At 39.0% G+C, this 19,405-nt stretch overlaps 1 long non-coding RNA gene across 1 annotated transcript in view; it reads right to left on the reverse strand.

Annotated features, from left to right (window-relative positions):
* LOC115947873 overlaps nt 1-18,514 on the reverse strand; it is a 40,812-nt gene extending 22,298 nt beyond the window's left edge. The window contains exon 1 of the long non-coding RNA XR_004081730.1: nt 18,366-18,514. This is a non-coding gene — a long non-coding RNA (uncharacterized LOC115947873). The remainder of the gene's footprint in view (nt 1-18,365) is intronic.
* Between the last annotated feature and the right edge of the window lie 891 nt (nt 18,515-19,405).

The following is a 19,405-nucleotide window of genomic DNA, read 5'->3' on the forward strand; positions in this document are numbered from 1 at the left end:
TTCCTGCATGTTTTTAACAGGATGCAACTGCCATTTCCTTATTTTGTATGGCTATTTTTATTAGATTACAATTACTTTACGTTACGATTGATTGAAGGCTAAAACTCAGCTATTCATTTGATGTTCGTATCATCAAAAATATTTCTTTGAAGTTAGAATTCTTCTCAAAACAATATTTCTCCTCAGTTTTGAACACAGTTTGCAAAATTAATGAACAGCCGTTGTAGTGGAGAAGAGTGCTGTGTTCTGTTTATGCACAATCTGTATTGCTTCGCATGAATTAAGCTCATGTTAGAAATGGATGAAATCACTTGAAATGGTGTAAAAAAATTTGCTTTGTTAAAAAGACATGCTTGCTTTAAAGACTACATAATGCATTGTATGCACACCTCATTTATTACTCCATGCTTTTCTGCTGCTGTAAAACTGCTGTCAAAACAGATCATGCTAGCAAAAATTTTCTCAGTTTCTCGGTAAAGCTAAATGAAATCAAATATAAAGTTTGTGATACATTAAATCACAAATATAAATATATTCTTTACAGCCAGCTGTTATGTCTAAATGTGCACATTTTAAAATGGAAACATTTATCCAACATGCTGATTAGCAATTTCAGTTCTGAAAAGCCTGATTACATTTAAGATGCAAAAGATTAAAATGACTAAACAGATAATGTTAATAGTTCATCTTCCTTGATGGGTTTATATGTTCAAAATCACAAAAGTTACACCAGAACTTCTCACATAGTAAACTCACCAGAAATAGGGTGGTTGTAATGTCTCTCACTGCAAGTTGTAATCTCTTATGGCCACTGTTTGAAAGAAAGCTTCTGGCTGAGAATGCCTGTCTGTGTTTCTTTTATGATATTTACACACACGCACACATCTATATCTAATTTAAGCTACAAAACTACATAATAAATGGTTGTACTAAAAATGCCTGAAAAGAATAATGAACGGTTATCTTAATTACTAGTAGAACTCTAACTCCTGTAGTAGTTCATATTTGCTGTTAATAATTCATTTTTTAACTATTCTGCTGCTCTATGAATACAATTAATTAAAAGAAAAAACAATGTCTGGGTTTACATTTTGTCTAATCTAATCCTGGTTACAGCTTAATTGTCCCATTTTTGTTATCTATTTCTTATACATTTGAACATGCAAATGCAGAGGTAAAAATATTGCTAGCCTTTTTTAATATGTTGGCAATCAGTGGTTCAAAAGTTCATGCAATACCATATGTCCTAAGAATATTTATCTAAATCTAAAATAATATGGAACTGTCAAATAGGATCCTACACAGTAACAAATGATGGAATGCAGGGGAACTCTTAGATTTAGCCTTTTCTTTTTTGTCCTACAAGCTAATGCAATAAGAGCAATAATAAAAGGTTGTGTAGTAGGCCAAAAGTCTGTGACAGATAAAAAAGAAATGTTGGAAACTGATGAAGCTTTTGCACAATTAGATTTTTTGAGGCAGTGCTGTAAGGATTGTCCAGGGCCTGTTCAGTTCTGATTGATGGTAAAATCATAACTACATCATATTAGCTGTGGAGTTCACTGACAGGTTACTGCAGATTAATATTGCTACTGCTGCTCCCTTACCATCAAACTGGTGGAAATATGAATTGAGCTGCTCCTACAACAAACCCTGCATATTAAGAGGAAGAGTGTTTTACTGAACCATCTCCATTCTGTCCTTAGGGAAGGGGATATGAACAACATTTATCTCCCAGGTATGCAGATATATAGTAACATACTAATTAGTTTTTCCAGGGGACTGTGATGATGCTGACCACTTAGCAATCATGCACACTTAGTGTTGCTTTGAGGTTTAGTTTATGATTAAATGATAGTTGCAAATTATAATGAATGGTATTTTTCAGTGATTGAGATATGGAATCTCAAGCAAAAAAGCAATAGCATGTTGTAGATACATGCTTGTTGGGGAAGATGAAATAAGAGATATTTTTAGGGCCCAGGCTGAGGGAGATGCTTCACCCCTTCAGTCCTGGCTGAAGAGACAAGGCTGGGTGAACTGGAAGTCAGCCCAACGTGCCTGGCTCAGGACTGTGCATCACCAGTTGCCAAGGTAGAAGCAATATTTTGTGGGTTTGAAGTCACAAAGAGCCCTCTGGTTTTTGTTTCTTTCTCTGTTGATATCGAGAATTTATTCTGCAGGATCTCCTCTCACATGGCACCTCTAACACCCTCCAAATACCAACTGATATTCACTCTCTGCCTCACGGGCCTTGAGAGATGCACACTTTTTCCTTGGAGGAAAACCCAAATCTGGCCATTTCCTCTGCACACCCTGTAGGTATTTTCTTCCCTTTCCCATTGTCAATGATTGTGACAAGTACTGTTTCTCACCATTTCAGATGTGACAAAAGCATACCGACATCCCCTGGTAGGCACTTCTCACCTGCTCCTATCCCAACTGCCTGAACCTGTCTGTTTCTTTCCTCATGGGCCAAAACTGTATCAGAATGCTTTTGGCTGGAGAAAAAAAATACATTTCCATAAAAATAAAAAAATTTTAAAAGTCCACCGGCTTCTGCAAAAGGGCAGCTAGAGGAAAGGTACTGCTGGTGGGTAGTTGCAGAGGAAGCAAGGTACCTATTGTTGGAGCTGGCAATCATGGGAAACATGGGGCATCAGCTGCCCAAAGCAGCATTTACTTCTGCCCTCTGCCTTGAGCTTTGAACTTTGCTTCTCCCCTGACCTCCTTACTGAGCTCCTCTGCCTCAGTTTTACCATGTGCAAAATGAGAATAATGCTGCCAGGAGCAGCACCAAAGTGCACAGGTCTACAAAAACAGTTCCCCAAGTGTAATGTAATAGTATTTGTGATTTTAAAAATGTAGGCATGAATCTTAACTGCAAATCTCAGCTGAGTTAAATGTATTTTTTGTCAAGGAGACATTGTTTTTTTTTTATGATAGCTACTCTGTGATTCATGAGTCAACATGCTATACAAATACCAGAAGGCATAAGTGAATTATAGACATTTCTCAGGAGTGGCACAGCAGTTCTCTATTACCCAATTCAGTTAAAATATCCTATTTATCATACTTTTTTTTTTTTTTAATGGATGAATCCTGCAGTTTTTAGTTAAGTGAAAAATCTGTGTGAGGGAACATGCTCTTTGGCTGGAAATGAGTTTGGATAAGAACTGCAGCTTATGTTATAAAAACAATTTAAGAAAATGATATATAATAGTCTCACTGTAAATTATATATCTTCAGTGAAATTTAATAGCCTGTCATTTCTATCAGTTGTACATTTATTTAATAAGACATCTAGATTCTTATATCTATGTGGTTTAGGATATTATTTCCCCTTGACACAAATAACATTTAAATTAAAGTGTACTAGTCTTTTAGAAAAGTTTTGAATGTGTTTTTCTGAGGGTATAGGAGGTTGGCAAATTTGTGATGAGGCACTGTTCACTGAAAAATACCTATCTGTCAGTATGAAAAATGCTTTGTGAGTATGCAAAATCTTTCAGGGAAGAAGCCCTGTTCAGAACAGAATTGCAATTTCAGTCCAAAAAGAAGCCAGTGTGGGACCAGGAGCTGGCATATCTACCTGTCATATGTGGGAGACCCAGGTTCAAGTCCCTCCAGGAATTTGAACCTGGGCTTTCTGCATTCAGGTGGGTGCCCTGGCAATGGGACAGGCTTAGATCATGTGTTGATAGGTTTTAGTCAGACTATTTTGCTTTTCTTTCCAGGGCAACACGAGAATTCTTTGGTTACTTTGAAATTTCCCAGGTCAGATGAAGCAGTTTCTTTGAAATCAGTTCCCTGCAGTCCAAATTTTCAAAAATTTTTAGGAGATTGGATAAGCAGAGTTTCTTACAAGTTAAATGCATCACAGGGGCAAATTTATCCATGGCATAAACTTGTTGACTTTCAAGTTGGTCTTATTACCAGCAGGATTGAATTTGGCCAGTAGACAGTATTTATGCAATAAAGAGCAACATATTAGTAAGGAGAGGATCAGATGTTCATGTGGGGACAGGGGGGAGGAGGACATATGGGGGTGAGCTGTAGAGAAGCAAGGGGAAGGCAGAGAAAGGAAAAGGTCATAGCGTGAAAGGGTGCTGTGAATTCCAAAAGTGTCTAATTAGGTTTCTGGCTGTGGAATTTGCCTTTGCCCCAAGCCAAGAAGCCCAGCTGTTTTACAACAGGGCTTTTGCCTCCTAGCAATGACTGCAGACAATGTGTGACCTAAACCGCAAGTGTATTTATAAGGACAACTTCCTTCACTCTTCTCAACAGATTCCATAAAATATGTTCAAATGTTATTTAGAAGGTTGCATAACTGTTTCAGTTTTTAATGCACTTTTCTTGCTTTTGTTGGGCATCTAAATGCAATTTGGAAAAGTCCTAAAAAGTGGGGAATGGCTCTCATTAAAGGCACTCTTCTGAACTTGTAGTCTATTGCATTATTTTTAAAAAGTGTCAGTCTTCAAAATTAAATGTTCGACGGAATATTAAATTTGATGAATCATTACCAGTTTCCATGTTTGTTAGCTTTTATATACCACATTAAAGCATTCATTAATGTCACACAACACTGCTTTGATTGAGTCCTAAAAGGTTAATGACTTGATACGGGCTGGTATTCTGAGCTTTACTGTTTGCAGGAGGGTTGTGGTGAATGCGAACTGCTTTGAAATTCTAACAAAGAGAAATCTTTCATTTTTTCTCTGTTTCAAGTCCAGAAGGTGTTCTCAAATGATCTGAGTGTGCTAGACAAACTAGAATTAGCACCATTAAACTACAGTATTTTTTTTCTTTTTTTTTCTTTCTTTTTTTCTTTTCTTTTTTTTTTCCCTTACAGGACTTAAATTTAACAGTAAAAAGCTTCATATTCATACGACTCCTCAGAGAAGGGTGGAGCGAGGTACATACAGAGCCCATGTTTGCTGTCCATCTACTGTTGGTATCTTTAAGCTGCCTTGTCAGTCGATTTGGGAGGCTGCAGCTATATTTTCCCCCTTTTGAAAGTGATGAGCCAGTCCAGAATTATTCTCTACTCTTAAATATGCCAAATATTTTACAAATTATCAGAAGCTTTCAAAATAAAGTTATTTTAGTGTAGCTGCTGTGGACACATCCTTGAGGTTACACTTTGAACAAGTCAGAGTGCAGGTTGGAGATACAATTAATATTTTGCCCACTGCCCTCTTGGCAATGGCCAAGCTGGGTAACCTGGTCAAGTACAGGCATTTTTATACGCTTAAGAAAGCATTGCCTTTATGTTACCTGAAAAATCCTTGGGTGAGTGGCCACTATGGGCAGCACAAAGAAGGAAATAACATTTCCAAAGTTTGTCCTCCTAACTACACTGCGTCCAGATTTCATGAAATTTGAACTCTCCTGAGATGGAAATAAGCTTCTTGACAAAGTCATGTGTGAAGTTAATTTTGCTTTAAGATGGTATTGAGGTTCTGCTCTGAGGGGAGTTGTTAGTAAAACAAATGACTCTAACTGTTTTAGTATGGAAGACAAATCAAAGCATTTCCATGAAGTAACAGGGGTGACCAGCTGTAACTTAACCATTTCCTGAGCAAATACAAGCTGCACTATTGGAGGGGGGATAGTTCCCATGTTAGCCATTGTACGGAGAAAAATAAAAGTTCATATAAAAGAGCCCACCAAGGGTTATATGGCTGCAATTGTTTCCAAACTGAAACAACTTAGTATCTGTTTATGATTGTCAGTATCATGTTATATTGTTCTGGTAGAATCCATAAAACATAAAAGTCTGCAGTATTGCCTCTAAACACCCAGCGTCTGCAGCCAGGAGACTTCAGAGCCAATGCCTTTAAACAGAGGGAGAATAAAAAGCAAAAGCTAATAAAAAGTGGCCCTTGATTTTATTTATAATTGTAATGTAATTTTGATTAGGTGCTTCATTTGAACATAGAAGAGCAAAAAGCCAAGCCGAAGCTGATGAGATTAAGATACTTAAACTTACGTCCTTTAAATGTTTTTTTTCTTTTATTCAAGCATTGGAGATGAGAAGAAAGAAGCAGTAAATCTGAATTCCAACTTTTTCGCCATGGCTCATGTTTCCACAGTTCAAAATGGTGCCCATTAGTTTTCTGAGCCACTCAGATGTATAGCATGCTATCATATTTGCACCACTTACATGAGAATATTCATTTGCATTTTCACAGTTACTTCCTTTGCATTGTGTATGGCAAGCGATGCAGAAAACAAGTGGGCAAAGATGTGATTCTCCGCACAACAAAACTATCCCTTGGAAGAATCTACAAAACCATTCCGTGTCTTAGAGACAGGGATTTTGTCACTCAGTACAAATATAAACTATTCTCTTTTTTCAGATAATGCCAAAGTGTTTGTAAAACAATACATACTTGGACTTGAAAGCAAGGTGATGCAAAGGCAGAACATTCCTTTCTTGGTAAATCAGATGTATTTTCAAGCACTGTCATACTGGCTAACTAGAATGGCTTTTTATTTTCTGATTTTAGCAGTTCCACATTTCTCTATGCTATTTCTGGCAGTCCACACATTTAGTGTAAGATACAGACAAACTGCTCACAAGGTGTACAGATACCACGTGGGTATCTGCAGTCCACAAACATTTCTGTAGGAACAGGACCGCAATGATGATTGACAACACCACCACCACCAAGAGAGACAGAGGGAAAGAAAAAAAAGAATACATCATCTGGCTAATCCTATCTTAAAAGATACTTCAAAGCAAATTATGCAGAATAGCTCTTATCAACTGCAGCTGCTTACTAGGAATGTCATGTGAGCAACACAGTTTGTAGGATAATGGATTTATGTCTAGCAGGAAGTCAAATGTGTGACAACTTCATGCAGATTCTGCTAGGAATCATGTTGCTAATATTTCTTCCCATCCTGACAATGTCATAGAAAAACAATGAAAATTTGATATTTGAAGCCCATATCAGATGACATGGGGAATGCAGATGAGAGGAAGCTTTATTTCAAGGGCAGATTGCATTAGGAATGATTCCTTTTAGAGTTGTCCTTGCCAGAAGCAAAGCTCTTAGCTTTCCTGATTCAAAAATAAGGGGCATATTTTCACATGGAGGAAGTGTCACTGTTCTCTAAAAGCCAACAGTAAGATGGTAATTTATGATTTGGCTCACATACTGATGAGTCTGATAGATGAGTTTATATTGCTTGCTCATAAACCCAGTTTGTTTCAGTTCTCAAATTATTAGTTCTATATAATCACAGGTGCTCCGAAAATGAAAGAGAAAAATAATCATACTTACTGAACTTGGAAAACTCAGCACTTCCTATTTTAAACCGGTCATTATATCTCTCATAATGATTTAATATTTTATTATCCTTGCCTACAGTGGTCTTTTACCATGTCTATATAAACTTCATTTGTAATGGTCTCAAAGGGCATACGTGGTATTTCCAGAACAAAACAAAATTAAAACATACACCCAGAAACCACACACATGCACACACAATCCCAAAGTACTATAATAATACTTAAGTCTTGATCCAAAGCCCATGGAGGTTTCTGTGTGGGATCTGGGCTGTGCTGACTGACAGACTGGGGCTGTGACACGCTGAACAGCAGCTGAGCCTCCTGCCTTCCCCCTGGCTCCTCCAGCCACTTGTGGGGTAATTCAGAGCTGTTCAGCCTCTGGAGATGGCACTTTGTGTCAGCCTGGAACAGCCTCATCTGGCGACCATCACTGGTGAAACACACACACCAGGGGGTAAAAATGCTGCTCAGCCCAACAGCAGGCTTTAGAAAAACCAAAACTAAAAATGACTTGTGTGGGGAGAAAAGCCATAGAAATTGTCTTAACTAATTGTTTGTTTTTATAAGCTTATGGAAAGAGAAGAAGTGATCCAACAATGTAAGTGGCAAAGTATGTGAAATGGCTAATGAATTTAAAGTTTTGACAGTAGGAACTGTATGGAATTGTTGCAACTGATTGTTATTTGTATTGCAGCAGGTTTTCCAGGAACAGTAGAGGCATGGACCACTTACTCCACAGAGGTCTGAGTTTTAATTGGGAATCTGTCCTGCTGCAGTGGGGGATGGGGTGCACATGTGGCATGCACGCTCCCAGAGCACGCACACACACGCAGCTGTGTGCCTTGGCATGCAGATCATCAATTAGCAGGTATGTCCTATGCATTTTCATTTCCTTACGCCTGTCTCCAGCCATGCTACATGTATTACATATGCTTAGGTCACAGAAGGGTTAGGGACATAACCACTGGATCCCAAAGGACAGGTGGAGCAAAGCTAGCATAATCTCTGCATCCAGCTCTTTACTATTATTCTCTGATCATGAAAAGCCCCATGAACTTGGAACACACACTTCTATCCAACAGCTGTTTGCACATCAGAGGCTAAAATCATAAAGAAAATTTCAGACTTCATGCATGGTCAAAGCAGGCAGGAAACCAGAGTCCTTTTTTGTCATGGCAGCAACTGTGAAAGAACAGCTCGAGTTTTCTGTGGAGCTCTTTCTTTTTGGGCTGCAGCTCTCTTCCTGTGCATAGATTGTCTGCTCCCTGCCCTTTTCTGTTTGCAACTCCCAGCACAAAGTTCCTATCAAAGCAGAGCACTAGAATTGTATAAATGTTTAGTGCTATTAACCATTAGAAGTAGCAAATATCCTCATATACTCCTGTCCCTCCTCGTGGGAGCTCTGACTATAAACTTTGGTGTTCTGAACTCAAAAGTATAGCCCTGGAATTGCACTCTGTTTGCTCTTTTTGGCATAAGTGTTGTATTCTCTCCTGCAGGCTGGTATCTTCCTTTCTTCTCTGTAGGAAACTCAAAGGGCTTCTGTTTTACAGATATGTTTCAGGCATGATTAAATTCACCTCAGAGGAATGGGATTTAACTGAAAGAAGGCCAACTGGTATTTTTTAACCATGCCCAAGAATCCATGCTTCATAAATAACAACTGGTGAGCCCATCACCATGTGCAGTCAGAATGCCACCAGATGAACTTCAAGGAAAAAGCATGTCTTTTTCACACTGTGTTTAAAGGACAGAAGACATATATTTTAGAAAGCATACCTTTTCCCTTTCCCTTCTCTGCTTCTTTTCCATAAATTTGTCAATAATTTTTTCCACTGAGCTGTTTTTCTTTAATTTAATATATTTTAAAGACGTTCACCTCAGTCTTTGCACAATTCAGTTTCTGCATCAGATGCAGATTTTCTGTTTGAGAGAAGGAATTTCTTTTGTAAAGACGCAGTCCTGATTTAAAGACTTCAAATGATCTACCACATCCTGTGGTAGGTTGTTCCAATGATTAATGACCCATGCTAGAGAAAGTACGACAGCCTCCAACCATTGGATCTTATTGTGCCTTTTTCTGTTAGACTAAATAGCTATTTGTTATCAGAAATCTCTTCCTTATGTAGATACCTGCAGACTTTGATTAAGTCACTTTTTAACTCCTTCTTGGATAACCTCAACAGATTAAGGCATGTTTTCCTGATTCTTTTTTTCTTTGAATGTTGGGGTTTTTTTAAACCTTTTTTTTTTAGTTTCATAATGTACTTCAAGAACCAACTCAATATTCCCACGAGCATTTTCACAAATGCTGTTTTTAGGTATGGTAGCACCTTCTGAAATCCAGTTAAGGCTGTGTATCTTCTTGCCTTCACATCCTCCTCTGTATATTGTATGAAAAGTCTGTGTTCCTTTGTTTATCTGCCACAATTCCCAGATACCAGCTGAGGCCCTGAGCTGCTCTGCAGATTCTTCTCCTCAGCCCCACCATGGCTTTCACTGCTGCACCCTCTAATGCCATGCAGTTGTGGAGCTCTGGATTGAGCTGCTGTGAAAGCAGCCAGGCTGTGAGAATGAGCTGCATGAGAAAGATCTGGAGAAGCCTTGTTGTGAGGCTTTTGTCCAGCGGCTTCCAAGCTGCATTTAAGGTCAGGCTTCCACCCTTGGTCCTTGCTGAAGTTACACTTTAGGTGTGTCTGTGCCTGCCTCCTACCGTGCCAAGCCCCAGGTGGCCTTGCTGACCTGACTTCCTTGCTGGACCCCAGACCAGCCTTGGCTCTGTGGACTTGTCTGGGATGTGAGGATTTGGCTGACTCTGGTTACTATCACTGTTCCTATATGGGTGCTGTGTTCCTGCCCCTGCCTTGCTGTTACCATCAGCTATACAACAGGAGAGGAACGAGGCCCTTGAGGGCTCAACAGAGCATGGTGACTTCTAGTTTTCAGTTACTCAGTATCTCTTTGTTTGGTTTAATCCATTCAGTGTGACTGTGTGGCTTTGTTGTGGTTTTTAGCACCAGAACTTGCTATTTCATAAATAAAAATAAGACCATGCTTGTCTGACAAGACTTAACTTCCCTGAAAATGTGCCAAGATGAATGTTCTGTTGCCGTCATTTAATTATGTACTGATTGTCTCCAATGTTAAGCTTCCAAGACTGGGATGATGCCTCTTTTCATCTTAATAGGTTGAATGTCTATTAGTCATCATGTTGACCATTTAAAAACATTAGCATGACTTTAGCTTCTTTTATAGTCCTCTCCGACTCTTCCAGCTTTTAAAAGAAGTCAGTGTATGTGGATCAGAGTGTTCCCTGGCAAGATGCTTTCATACCCAAGTAGAAGTTGGCCAGCAGCATTTATTTGCTGCCTGGCAATATTTCTCTGCCGGCTGATGGAACGAGAAGACGCTCCACAGTCACTGCAGGATCTACGAGCACTCCCACACACAGAAGTGCTGGCACAAGCATGAAGTAAATGCAATCATCAGAAGGACTTTAAAAGGAGTTAAATATTTGCAGAGAGATTAAAAGATTGGATTTTCCATTATTCTCCTCTGTAATGGAGACAGAAGAGTAGCCCTGGCTCTAAGTCCTCCCTGTATTATTGTATTAAATGTATGCCTGCCATGAACTTGTTTAATTTATGCCTTACTTTACTATCCCAGTGCAAGCCTCATCTAGAATTACCACTGAGCCCATAGTCCCCAGACCCTTTATTGAAGAAGCTGGAAGCTTCAGCCCAGCTCTGGTCCAGGTGGGAGCTCCCAGCTGCAGGGAGCTGCCTTTCCACTGCTGGAGCAGGCACAAAGCACCCTCAGTGCTCCTGACAGCTCCTGACCCTGTTCTGAAAAGCACTTCAGTTCTCAGTGACAGGGCAGGAAGCGCTGCAGTTTTGGGTTGTGCAGAGACATTTTCACTCATATTCTAGTTCAAAAACTGGACAACAAACCCAACCGTTTTGTTTTTTCTTGGTTTTTTTTTTTGTTTGGTTTGGTTTTTTTGTTTTGTTTTGTTTTGCTTTTTACAAAAGAAAGCACAGTAAAACTAGCCCCAGAGTGAGAAATTATTGGTGAAATAATTTGCTTTAGGAGTTAAAAGAGTGAGGAAGTGGTCAAAATAATCCAGATGACTCTAACAAAGAATAAGCATGAGAAATAATTGTAGTCATCAATAAGCCAATATGGGAAAAACATTTTATGTTCTTTTTCCTTTACTTTGTTTTACTTTGAAAACTTTCTGAGTTGTAGAATATATTGAGAGATTTCATAATATGTTAGATAAAAATGTATTCATTATTGAATACATTTGCTGTTATTAAAGTACACTGTTAAAGACTCAAGGTATCTTTTTCTAATCCATAACCAAAATTTCACACCTCTGTAGTTTCATCTCTTGAGCTCCACTCATCATTTTTCCTAAGTGGAACTTTACTATTAATTTATTAGACTGTGCCAGCGAGAAAAGCAGAGGCAAGGGGAAACAAAATAACGTTCCTAATAACTCATTTCTTAGAACAAAATCCTTCCAGCCCGCTGTAGTAAAGACAGTCATATGGTAGAGGTTTGTGCTTCTTCTGGGATACAGCACTTGCTGTGTCTGGGTTCGATCAGAGTCCCATTGCAGTCAATGGGAGTTTTGTGCTAAAATGTATCTTGTATGCTGTCACATGGGCAAACGTCCACCTCGGGCTACAGCAGAAGCAAAATCACCACATTTGTTTTCACTTCTGACCTGCTGAAAGTAGGATTATATTACTTGTATATTTCATTCTGATTCTTTTTTTTTTTTTTTAACTTGGATTTAAACAAAGATACCACTGTGGTATAATCTGATACCAAGTACTGTGTGAGAGGCTGGACAAGTCAATTATGACTGAAATTGCAGACTTCCTTTACTGTTGCCTTGCTTTTAACTCAATGTTTTTCTTCATAGGCAATCAACATGTAATTTCCTTTCTTCAGCTCATACTTTTGTGTCTCACAAACACTAGCAGTGGCACTGTTCACTCTGAATTACCAGATTTTTCTTACATTGTGCCACTTCCTTCATATTATTTAACTCCATCTTTCCCCTGCACAGATATATTACAGAAGAAAAGTGAACATAGCTTCTAACAAGTTGTCAAATGAGTGCAGCAACACTGAGACATGCTGAGACATTAAACACCGACTAAGTCAATTTTCCTCTATACAAAATGCAATTATTAGTATTTTGCTGAGATAACTCAAGGGGCAGAAACACTCTTCCAGTGTCCGGTTAAAACTGATTTTTGCTTGTGACCAGCATGAATGCTGACCTTTGGCTTCTTGACTGATCTTTGCACCTCCTAGAAAGTTCATGGAAAGGTCACAGAGCGGCACCAACTTCCTCCGTGTGTGCCTGTGTGCCTGCATGTGCGTGGGGACACCCTCCTGACACTGGCTCCATGCAAGGCTGGCCTTGCCCACTGACAGCTTTGGTTTCATGTTTGTGGAAATCTGGACCCACTTACACCAACAGCAAACCAGGCTAAAGGGCACATAATTTTTTATTTACCAAGAACCTTTGCTTGCTTTTCGTTGGCAATTGCTCCCTATTTAGCTTTAATGTTTGTTTCAGTTCAGATACATCCTTGGCTTAGAAACTGCTGCACAGAATTATCCTTTTTTTTGTAAAAACAAAAGGACTAAAACATGACTAGAAACAACTACAAAAGAAATGGCTAACATTTTTTTTTCTAAAATACACACATATTGAAGAGAATGAGTTCTTTCCTTAGATTGCTTTGTCATAGGCACATCAGAAAATTAAAAAAGATTTATTGTATATTCTTTAGCTGATTCCTTTCACTGAAAAGTGCTGCCTGTCACTGCAAAAGAGAGCTGTGAATCTCATGAAAGTTGCTTTGCTGACACCATCAGCTGTACAACATCCGCTTCCAAACCAGACCTCCGAAAGCAGCACTGTTAGAGGGTTTTAAATCTCTGCTCAGAAGCTGTATCTATTTCCAAACAGCGAGAATAGCTCTGAAATTGTGAAAAATGCACTCAAGTCATATTTAGAATGATTGTATGTGGGGGATATAACAATACTTTTCAAGACTGTAAGCACTGCGTATATTCATATCTCGTGCTATTTATCTTGCAGATATACGGCGCTGGAAGTCGCTGGCTGCAAGCTGGCAAGCTTGTAGCAGTGAGAAGGAAAGATCTCTCCGTTTGTCACTGGCCGTATATCACTGCAGCTGTGCCCTTTGATTACACAGAGGGCTCCTCCAGCCATTAATAATAGGAAACACTTTTTGTCTGGTGAATGCATCTCAACGCCATCCTCTAACACCTAGGCTTTGCAGTGAGGTAGAAGAGGCAAATTAAGGATGGAGCTTGTTCATTTTACATTCACACTAGATGTGTAAACAAGGATAACCTTTGTTTTCCTCAGAAAAGAAAATATGCCATTCTTTCTCCTACCACCACAGTGACTGATTTTTTACAGAAACAATATGCACTGCCAATTACAACTTGCTGAGGAAGTGACACTAATGAATCACAATAATGCTGCCACAGCATCGCGGAAAGTCCTGTGACGTCAGCCTTCCAGATTAATTGCGTTACATATAATAGCCAAGCCACATCTGCTAACCAGGTGTATCAGTGCAAAAGATTTTCCCAAAAAAGAAAAGCTTAGAGGAAATAAATATACAGGGAATGAAGTCCTAGGTATGAATACTGCACTGCCAAAATTAGATAGCTATCTGAAATTGTCACAAATAATTGATGCTAAGATTGGAAAATTCTAAACTGGTGTAAATCATTTAGCACCAGAGAGCACTACAAGAGGCATTTCATGCTTGACCTGCAAAATGAATCAAAATTAATGCTAAGCTCATGTGGCATGCTGTTGCTCTTACCTATTGCAGCACAGTGTATCAGGGCTGCTCCAGAGAGGTGTTTGCAGTGAGTGGAGCGTGGAATCTCTCTAGGCCTGGCCTACATTGATCATCTTCCACAGCATCTTTGACACAATAGGAGAAAGCTATAGACCATTTGCCTTAATGCTGCTTTTAGTCATGTGTCAAAAGCTTGCTTTAACCCATCCCAGTTTTTATTTAATATTAGGGCTTTTGAGTAGTGAAAAAAGCCAACAAGAAATTATGAACTCCCTCAAAACAAACCCTAATTTTGCTAGCCATTATTTTACCTCCTCTGCTCTTCAATTGCTAGAGGTAGCCACTCCATCACCACAGCCATGAATGGATTTGCACTGGGGGAAAGCATTCCACAAAATGCAGCTGTTTTGGAGGTATTCCAGATGTCACACAAAAAGGTATCATTCCCATCTCTGCGTTTATCCCAAAACAGTGCCCTCTGTTTATATTTTGGTAGAACCCACAGTTGCTTCATTGATGGTCCTGTGACTATGGTATGTTCCTCTTAAATCTGTGCTGACAACTTATTTAGGTCATGGAGTCAGAGTTTAATTTCCTCAGGTTAGATTTATTCCCTCAACTGCAAAGAAGTAAGAAAGAGCATGCTTGTTGCTGAGTCAAACATGGAGCTGAGAGTCTCCAAGGGGAAGCCTTTGGCCAACATGCTGTGCCTCTTTTTTCAGCCTCAGTTACTGGCTTCATGATATAAGAATTTGGAAGCTGAGGCTGTTGCAGGATGCTCCCCAGCCTCAGCTGCAGGCCTGCCTGAGCACTGCTGCCCACCTTGCTCCGTGGGTGTCTCTCTTTACTGAATCCTTTCTCTGGTGGACAGGCAGTACATCATTCTGGGAATCACAGAAAAGCCTTTACAAGAGAACCCACCCTGAGTTATGTGACTGACATAACACCTAAAAAATAAAAAAAAGGATTTTATTTTTATATAGGGCTGTTCTTTCACGGACACATAACAGCCAAAAACTACCATCTATCCATATGAATGCCCAAATAAGAATTATTTATATATGATTGGCTAAATTTCACCAAGAGAACAAACCTATCAGTCAGTTTATATTTTTCTGGGAATCCAAAAGTCATATTTTTCTAGAAATCCAAAAAACTATAGCAATCTCTTTTTTTTTTGCTATTTTTATAAACTACCTGTCCCAAATACAGTTGTTATGTTAGTCACTGAATTTAAATGATGAATTTCCTTCTTTTAAGGCTAAGAGGAAAAGATCACTAAGTTTCTTATCAGGAGATAGTGATAGACTTTGCAAAAATGCATGGCATCTTGAAAGTTTTGTCTCATATCACCATTTATATTCCTGAGAAATAGACATGTCTCACATTCTCTAGCAGTGTTTTGTGACATTTGGATTTACAATGCTCAAGTTTAAGTCTCTAGCCCTTTGCAGTCTGTCAAAAACAGCTTCTCTGTCCATTTATTTTTGTCTTCTGTGCTCTGTCTAAATATCTTTTGTAAATTTATACTTGACAACCCTCGTATTTCAGCAGCTGGCTTTGTTTCACAATCTACCTTGCTTGCTCTGTTGCATTAGCTGAAACAACAAATTTAATCCATGATGTCAATAGTAAATTATAGCGAAGATATAATATATGCCTGACATCACTAAGGTCAAGGCCATGGTGAAAATGTTGCAAATAGATCCAAAGGGTCTCCTCATTGTGGTAGGTGCTTGCTGCACATTTAATATTACGAGAAACAGATCAGTGCTGCACACTGCATTATGTTAGCCTTCTAGTTATAGCTTGCATAAAACTCCAGCTAATGTGAGAGTGCTCCCTCAACACGAAAAGGGATTCCAGAGAAGTTTGCTATGTCATTATATTTAATATTTTCTAACTGATAAATAATTAAAACAAGAATTACTTTACTGAAAAGATTCATTTAGAGCGCACATTTTCCATTACTCTAACTGTTTGAAGGGGTTGGGGGAAACATTTATTGCATACCTTACCTAAACTACCTTGCCATTAGAGTATCTAAATTACCTCAGTGAATTCTGAGCACAGAAGTGGTTGATGAATTGCTTTTTGCATAAATGCACTTTCCCTTTGCTAGAATCTAATTCTGTGTATAAACATACACACACACACGCACACACACAGAGAATAAAGCAACTACTGAACTCTCTCAAGAAGAAAATTGAAGCCTGCAATTTTCTCTGTGCAATGAAGTTTTTTGAAACGTTGCTTGTATTATAACATCCTTGGACTCTCTGAGGACTAGCCAAAAATGGACTCTTCTACAATGGCTAAAGAACAGTTAATGAATCATTTTCTCCTGTGTGAAAGTGCTCATTGCTGTTAATTTGTCCATTTTTTATAGCCAGAGCTTTCTTAAAGTAAAAATTAACTTTCAGCTTAAAAGTCCATTTATTGTCCAAGGGGAAAAAAATTGTGCCAAGTGAACCATAAACAAATTCAGTGTATGGCAGACTATAGAGATTTCCATTCCATCGAACTCTATTATTTGTTTTATCTGGCATAAAGAGCATCAACAACCCAAGGACTTTCAATCTGCAATTCATGCCTTCAACTTGGCTCTAAAGTATTTTCATTCCTAAACAAAAGGAAGGACCAAATTTACAAAGGTGCAGCCTATACCAGAGCACAGGTATGGCACTTGGCTTTACCGATGCCCTGGCTGGATGTATGTGATTTAATAGCTTCCTCCTCAGAAAATTGGTTACTCTTTGTTCCTGCTGTCTCTAATGCTGAATGGAGGAATGTGCGTGGTAACTTTTGGCTTCCATTTCAGCTTAGTTTTAAGAATGTGAGTAGCTCCATGAGCTGCAGAAACATGCAGGGGAAAATAGTTGAATCAACATCTTTACATACAAATCCATACTTTTAAAAATAACCACCTCTGCAGGAGCTTTGATCTTCATGTACCTTTGTCTATGTCCTTTATTCCTTCATTCAAATCTATGCCAGATCAGGGTGACCAACAGTAATTATCATTTATCTTGTCACTGTATTTTGTGTTCTACATGCAATGGTTAATGGGTTTAGGTCAGTTCTTGTGGGCCAGGAGTCAACACCACCTTTGGCCCACTGTAGTGTCAGTTGGTTAAAGCAGCCAAGAAATTGAATGACCAACCACATGATAACCCTTTCCTGAGGTTGTCTGGCAAGCTTAAGTGAGGCAGGATGACCAAATGGAATTACTGAATCTTAAGCTTCTGGTCTTTGGGCTGGTCCTTTTGGAAGGGCAGTTTTCATTATTGATAATGTAATGGTCAACTGCCATGAAAATAATTGCTTTATATCCATAAGTAATAATGAAAACTCCAAAACCTGTGATAGTCTCTTGTGTGCAAACGAAAAATAGAAAATGGAGCCAGTGACTCAGTATGGGCTGCTTTAATGACTATTTAATCTCTCCCATAAAAGAAGTTTAAATAATGCTGTTACGTGCTGATACTCTTAGCACTTGCTTTGGTGCATGATATATGGCCAGTGTCTGCTCCAAGAATCAACAAATGTGCATTATTCCATTAGCAGTTAGCTGTTTTCTACAAAGCTTTACAATCTATTAGTTATTTATGTTAATGTACTAGTGCCTTATTTTACATATTTGTAATATTTTCTTTCCTCTGCCACGAAAAGAATTAAAAGTTTAGGTATTGCAGATCAGTTCAGTTTACACACATTTACAAAATGTTGTTTATAGAAACAGTTTCATAGATAATCCTTTCTATGCTTGGGACTGCTGTTATAACTTACGTGAAACTCTTACTGAGATCAAAACAAGACTGAGGCTTTTCTAATACTCTGCTCCTTCTTTCCTTCTGCTTTTCAGGAAGGGGGAGAATCTCAAGGTGTATGAACAGAAATGCCACGTTTTCCCCAGTAAAATCTGGGAGAAGTGTAGGACAACGAAGAACAACAAAAGGCTGAAGAAGGTTTCAGTAGGAGGAAGAACTGACAGGGCAGAGCGTAGTGGAGCTCCAGAGGGTTTCTAAAAGCGTATCTATCCAACAAAAATGTAGCCAGTATCACAGGCTACCCAGGAATTTATTCCTGTGCCTGTGTTATGCAGCGGGGGATCCTACATCTTGGACACAAGTGAGTTACTTCTGGCTGATGGTCTTTCCTTGATTTCCATGGCACATGGCCTTTACAGCACTTACCAACTCTGAACGTTGTCAGTGTCGCGGCTGCAGGACAGACTTCTGAAATTCCTCTTTGGAAGATGTCTCTGTCACACTCAGCATCTCAGCTCTGCCTGTACAAGAGATTTAGCACCATGATGTCACTCTGGGCTAAGTGCAAGCAAAGGCACTGGGTTAGCGTGATGCTTTTAGTTCTGGCTGCTGACTGTATGAGGTCAATCCTGGAGCATCTCTATCCAGCACTGCAATTTAAAAGCACGCGTGTGGGGTGTTAAGAGTTTCATATTTCAGGGTGCAAATTATCAAATTATCTGTTGATTCCTTATGTGTGACTTCAATTTGTATTTTTAGCCATGCTTATGTCCTCTAATCACACATTATCAATGCTTTTGAGTAAATCCACTCATTCAACTCAATGACCTATGCTACTACATCACCTCAGCCAAGGCTCGAGTTCATTAGCATGTGCTGTCTCCTTGGTGGCCTGCTTGAAGTGAGTGGCCTGTTGATGCAGTTCCTAGATATCTTAGTGCTGCATTTTCAGATGTTTTTAGTTGCATTTCTGCCTGTGCTAGTGAACATGTCCCTGAACACAATGACAGTGAAAAAATATTTTAATAAAAATGTTAATACACTGTTTCAGACACAAATCTACTTTAGAGGAGTTTCAAAACCTTTTGATTAGCTGAAAACCACACCTGACTTCCCTTTTTGTGTCCCCATAATGTGACTCAGCTTAAGCCACATTGGTTCCTAAATCCCCGTGTAAAACAATGAAGGATGTGCTGCGTATGAGAATCCCTTATTGACTAAAGTCTGCATCCACACTGACAGCTCACTTTGCACAGCCCTCCTAACAGACATGAGAGGCAAACAGGTTTCAGCTCTGCTGAGATGACATCAGTTCATCTCAGTGACAGAGACCTGGGCTTAGTTTCCCATGCTCCAAACACTCACAGAAAGCACCTGTGAATCACATTCATGTCTTCCAACTAATTTTCATTTACTTGCTTTATCAGAGAGTTCTTTCTTGACATTTATGAAAGCATTTCTCAGTT

The sequence above is a fragment of the Geospiza fortis genome, unplaced genomic scaffold (assembly GCF_000277835.1).
Source record: "Geospiza fortis unplaced genomic scaffold, GeoFor_1.0 scaffold112, whole genome shotgun sequence".
Lineage (NCBI taxonomy): Eukaryota > Metazoa > Chordata > Aves > Passeriformes > Thraupidae > Geospiza > Geospiza fortis.